Source organism: Myodes glareolus, chromosome 7 (genome assembly GCF_982192425.1).
Source record: "Myodes glareolus chromosome 7, mMyoGla1.1, whole genome shotgun sequence".
NCBI lineage: Eukaryota > Metazoa > Chordata > Mammalia > Rodentia > Cricetidae > Myodes > Myodes glareolus.
The window spans coordinates 29,688,252-29,694,833 of NC_142032.1; positions in this window are offsets into that span (position 1 = coordinate 29,688,252).

The following is a 6,582-nucleotide window of genomic DNA, read 5'->3' on the forward strand; positions in this document are numbered from 1 at the left end:
GCAAGAGGATCCAAGTCCAAGGCCAACCTGATGAACTACATGAGACCCTGTACCAAAAAGAAGAAGGAGGGGGCAAAATACTTGGATAGCATCTTTATCAGAAAAGAGTGGGATTTGGAAGCTTTGGGCCGATTTGCATAGTACAGGCTTTTCTTGTGCTCGTCTATTGCATGTGAGTCTTCATACAATGTCATGAGTCACATATCAGCACATTTTATCATTTCAATATCTTGTACTACTATAAAAGACAGCCTTCAGAGAGTCTGGAGCAGCTCTCTGCTTGTGCCCGTGTCTGTAGCCTCATTTAGTCAGCGCTAGCTGGGGACTTTTCTAGCTTTTTGCTTTGCCTTTTGCCCTGTTCGTCTGCCTTAGAAGTTTCCTTAATCAACATAAAGCCCCACGTGGGACCACGTATTAGCTGGTAGAGTTATTGCTGGGAAAACAGGTTTTATATTCGAGTCTTCCAACTGGGCAATAATTCTAGCAGTGTAAAATTTTTAGCAGTGTACAAAAGTCTGTAACAAGACTCTACTCATATCAACAGTGCAGTGGTGGAGTGGCATTTACTGTAACACACACAGCTTCTAAAATGGGCAGAGCGGGGAGACTCCATTATATGGGATGGGGTGGGGTGGAGCTCATTGGCACAGGCCAACATGTGCAACAGATGGCAAGTTGGTAGCATGGCCCTGGCTTTTCTCTCCTTAAATTCTGCATCCTGGCTCTTGGGGAAGGCATCTACCAGCTGCCACTGCTGCGCTCAACCAACCTGCTTTACAGAATCAACAGCTGAGCTTCGGGAACGAGGCTGTGAGGTCTGGCCTATGTCGATGACAGCTGTGTCCCGGAACACATCAAATACAGACATCTTCCTTCTCTGAGAACTTCCTGAGGACATATAGAATCAGGGATAAGACCTAATCAGCACACGCACATTGTGCACATAAAATATATGAGCTCCTGTCATCTTTTATCTCTGCTTAATCTCATGCTAGATTCCCAGTTATCGCCCTGACAGGTTTGTTATAAAGCCAATAAAAGGGGAAACAAGCCTGTGCTGTAATGCAGCTTTGTCTGGCATCGAAGCAAGGTATGGATGACACCTTGCTTTTAAAGTTCCAACAAGGTGTGAATTGTGCCTTGTTCTGAGAAACTTCAGAGACAACTCTATAATATGGTTTAATACAAGAATCAATGGACTTGGGCCGGCAAGATGGAGCAGAGGGTAAAGTCACTTCCTGCCGAGCCCAACAGTGAGTTCCAACCCGCATGGTGGAAGGAGGGAACCAATTCCCACAAGCGGCCCTCTGACTTCCACATGGGCATAGTGGCACACACATTCCCCATCCCCACCCCCAAATGTAAGTAAGTACAATAAAGACAAAAGAATCAAGGAACCTGTCCTGCCCCTTGACTGACTAAAAAATCCTTTTAGACTAGGCCGTCAGCTGCCTCGGGAGACAGAAGGAACCAAAGAGGTTATACATGAAGCTCCGGTCATTGTGGAATATTCCTTTATACTGTGTGAAGATGTGTCACTATGTTTGGCTTAATAAAGAGCTGAATGGCCATTAGCTAGGCAGAAGAGGTTAGGTGGGACTTCTGGGGACAGAGAGCTCGGGGAATAAGAAGTGGGGGGTCGCCAGTCAGATGGAGAGGAAGCAGGATGGGTGGTCAGAGTGAAGGTAACTGAGCCATGTAAAAAAACATAGATTAAGAGATAAGGGTTAATTTAAACTATAAGAACTAGTTAGGGGACTGGAGAGATGGCTCAGCAGTTAAGAGCAATGACTGCTTTTCCAGAGGACTCAGGTTCAATTCCCAGTACCTACATGGCAGCTCACAACTGTCTGCAACTCCAAGATCTAGCACCCTCACACAGACATGTCGGCAAAATACCAATGCTAATGAAATAAAAGTAAATAAATTATTGATAAAGAGAACTAGTTAGGAACAAGCCACAAATAAGACTGAGCTTTCATAATTAGTAAGTCTCCATGCCATCTTTTGTGAACTGGTGACCCAGAGAAAAATCCATCTGCAGCTCATAGTTTGCTTTTACTTCCCACTTCCTGCATCTCCTTGGTCTTACTTAGCAAGTACAGCCAATGGTTCCAGGGGCAAAGGTCAGCGGCACCTCGAAAACGCGTTTATTGCAGTAATGAATCAAGCTGGCAGTGTAGCTGGCAGTCAGTCTGCCTCACAGAAACAGCCTGCAGATTCCACTACTAGCCCCGAGGGAAGTGTAGCAAATTTAGATCCTGCATGAAGTGTTAGAAGAAAGAAAAATAACAACGCTAATTTTCGCCATTTTCTCACTGGCCAAGTGGGTCTCATACTACCACGCTCAGGACGAGGATAAAGGAGGAGACTATCTTTCTGTGCTCCAACGCTTGTCGGGTGTTGGTATGTCTCCTAGCCGGTGTTACTCTCTAATACACAGATTTCTGTAATAATCGAACACCACATCTATCACTGGGTAGAATTACAAAGCATATATATTATTTCCTTACACGAGAGGATTCCCTTGGGGCTGACTTTTGCATACGTGTTTGAGCAAATACCAGTGAACACAGGTATCCATCTAGAAAATTGCTTATGAAATGCCCAGTAATCAGAGGTTTCAGTTGCGGGGAAGGAGCTTCTGAAGTATCGCGTAGGGCTGCCAGTCATGCTTTTAACATTTCTTTCTTCCTTTCTTCTTTTGTTTTTTAAAGAGTGAGGTTGCTGCAGAATGCTGGCCAGTGAGCATAGGCAACATTGTTGTTAGTATCTGAATCATTGGCGGCAGGGTAATGACAAGAGACCTCAGCAAGACTGGACCTGTTCTCATTCGCCTATAGGAGGCAGGGGGAGGGGCATCAAAGACTTCCCAGAGTCCAGCCATGCCCCACCACCTGAGTAGCAGCCCCACCAGCCCCCTGAGTAACCGCTCAGCTGCACATGGTTTCTTGGGGCGCTACAGTGGACAGCGTGGGGTAAATAGTTAACCAAAGGGGCCTCTGTCTTTGTAGCTTTCGAGTGGGTGTCACCCATGTTTGGTTGGGACTTGTGGTGACACAGGTGTTTTAGGGATGTTCGTGTCCCATTGTGTAAGCCCGATACACTCAACGGTTCCCAAAGCCAGACGCAGTGGAATCATTTCTTTGGTCTGTTGCTGATACCCCGATAGCGGTGACTATAATCCAGGAAACTGTTCCTCCACAGAGGCTAAGGGCACTTTAAACTGTTTGAAAAGGAGTCAACGATTCTCTTACCTTCAGTAGATGTCTGAAGCAAAAGTCAGAAGAACTGAGAGGTTTCTGAGTGGAACCCAGACAACTTCATGCTTTTTCTAGAAAAACCTGAAGTCTTGAACATGGTTAGAGGACGTAGAACTCGCACCTACATCACCGTCTCTGTGTGCCACCGGGAGAGTCCTGGCTTTGGCTCAACAAGGACAGGGAAAAGGCAGTTGTTCATTTCTCACTCTTTCAATGTCCTGTCCCAGAGATGGTGTAACTTTAACTTAGCCACATGGTACTGAAGATACAAAAAGCTTGTGAGATTCAGGAACTTCTCCAGCCTACAGTATTTGACTGGATTAAGGACGCTATGATTCTAAATCTAAAATAGGCCAGTTAGAAAAGCAGCACACACCTTTAATCCCAGTACTCAGGAGGCAGAAACAGGCAAATCTCTGAGTTCAAGGCCAACCTGGTCTACAAGACAGGCTCCAAAGCTACAGAGAAACCCTGTCTTGAAAAACAAACAAAGAAAAGAAAAGCAACATTCCCCAGCCTGATTTCCCCAAACAATTATCAGCAGCTTCCACAAGCATTGCTACTGTTCTGCTCTGCCTTCTGAGGAAGAAGAGAGATAGAACGAGCCCCTCGAAGGAGAGAGTACTGAAAAAGACTACTGGAAATTATGTGTAGGTGTGGGTCAGGGCGGGGGGGGGGTGTCAGGTAAAAACCTGGTGCAAGGGAATCTCCCAGGAATCCATCAAGACGATCCCAGCTTAGACTCCTAGCAAGAGCAAATTTGTAGCCTGAGCTGGCCATCTCCTGTGACCAGGTTGGTGCCTAGCCCAATCGTCATCAGAGAGGCCTCATCCAGCAAGAGATGGAAACAGACACAGACCCACAGCCAAACAATAGGTGGAGTTCAGGGGATCCTGCGGAAGAGGGAGAGAAAAGATTGTAGGAGCCAGAGAGGTCAAGGACACAACAAGAAAACCTACAGAATCAACGAACCTGAGCTCATAGTGGCTCACAGAGACTGAACTGACAACCAGGGAGCCCCCATGGGACTGACTAGGCCCTCTACACATATGTTACAGTTGTATAGCTTGGGTTCTTTTGTGGGCCTTCTAATCTTGCCCAGCCTTAATCCCCAGGGAGGTGTTTCGTCTTACTGCAACTTGATATGCCACGTTTGTTGATACTCATGGGAGAGCTGGCCTTTCCTAAACAGAAACGGAGGTGGAGTGGATTGGGGGCTGGGAATGGGATGTGGAGAGGTCGGGGGAGGGACTGAGAGTAGAGGAGGGAGGGAAAACTACGGCAGGCTGTAAAATAAACAAACAAATAAATAAACAAATAAGTAAATGTATTAAAAAGAAATACCTAAAACAATAACAACAACAGTGACCCAAGGAAAAGAGACCAGTAGACAAATCCCCAAGCATTTGCCCATGGAACCATACTTCTTTACCAGAGTTAAGAACCAGATGATGACGGAAGGATCGTCTGATAAAGACCTGGCATTTGCCTCATAGGCACCCTGCAGGTCGCATGGAAAGATGGCAGGAGGAGGATTAAAAAGCTGTAAAGATCCTCTCCTTTCAAATGGCCAGGTCTGAAGGAGGAGACAAATCTTTCTGCTGTGGATATACTGGACAAAACAACTGCTCTCAAACACAAACAAGCTAGAGACGAATGGACTTGAGCATGCTTGCAAAAGGAACAGGCTGCCAGATGTCTGGAACAAACCTGAACCAGAACAATGGCTCAGAGACAGTTAAGTGATCTGCGACCCAGATTCAGGGTCATAATCACTTGCGACAAATTATAGCATCATGAATGCTTAGTTTCAGTTTATTTTTGGCAAAAGGCAGTCAAGTTCCAAGGGTCATTAGAGAACCACCTGAAATACGTCCTTAGGGAAAGATGCCCCGCAATGTCCTACTTGATGTTCTGGGTCAGCCTTTATGGGTATGGACCAGCTCTGCGGTGATGAGCAGACACAGCGGAATTGAGTTGTATGCCCGGAGAGATGACGTAGTCATTCCTTCACGGCTCACTTTTGCTTCTAGTGTCTAGGAACAGTCAGGGTTAGATGTGGAAAGTTTCCAGTGAATGGCAGGGACCAGCACCTTCACAATGACTATGGGGTCAAAATAACGAAGCAGCACAATGCTCACATGCAGTTGTCGACTAGAAGAATAGCTAATGTCAGCGTGTATGATTAGTCGATGAGACGTCAAAGTAATAGGGGTTAAATTTTGGCTTAATTAAGCTGGACCTTCTTAGGCAAATATTATTTTTAACATTCAGTCCTTCATATATCTCAGCTAGGACTTCCAGCTCTCATTAGAGTCTTCTTCAGAAGCTTCCCAAATGAGAATAACACTAGACTAACGTCACAACTGTAGTATTAATAAATAGCCAATTAATAAAAATGGCCATTGCTTGCCTTCTGAACCTCAAATATTTATATGCCATATGTGTTTACATGGTTGATATTGACTATGGTCCTATTTAACAGCGAACTCTATTACTATCACACATTCATGATATCTAATATGTTACAAAGTCGTCCAAAGAGTCCCAAGCTATGTAACTAGCACAAGACACCAAGCCCACTTCCTCTTCAGGTGACACCTTTGGATAAAAGAATGAGGTAGAGTCATCTTTACACCGCTACAGGGTAAACGCAGAATCTGAACACAGAATGCCCTCAGCAGGTACAGGTGAATTCAAAAGACCAACTTCGGGCTAACAGGATGGGTCAGCAGCTGAAGGTGAGTGCTGCCAACCCTGAGCACTATCCAGAGTCCAGAGTGTGGCCAACTGACTGCAGCAACTTGTTCTTTGACTTTCATATGCATGTTGTACATACAGGCTGTCCTGGGGTTTTATTGCTGTAAAGAGACACCATGGCCAAGGCAATTCTTTTATTTATCTATTTTTTAAAAAAATTTTACGTTGGCTTTTCGATACAGGATTTGTGTGTGTGTGTGTGCGCACGTGTGCACAGCCTTGATTGTCTTGGAACTAGCTCTGTGGACCAGGCTAGCCTTGAACTCACAGAGATCCATCTGCCTTTGCCTTCTGAGTGCTGGGATTAAAGGTGTGTGCCACCACCGCCTGGCCAAGACAACTCTTATAAAGAAAAACATTTAATTGGGGCTGACTTACAGGTTCAGAGGTTTAGTCCAGTATCATCGTGGTGGGAAGCATGGTGGCACGCAGGCAGATGTGGTGCTGGAGTGGTAGCTGAGAGTTCTACATCCGGATCCAAAGGCCGTAGGAAGAGGCAGTGAACCTTGAAACCTGGCTGAGCATTTGAAACCTCAAAGTCCACCCTCCTACCCCCCCA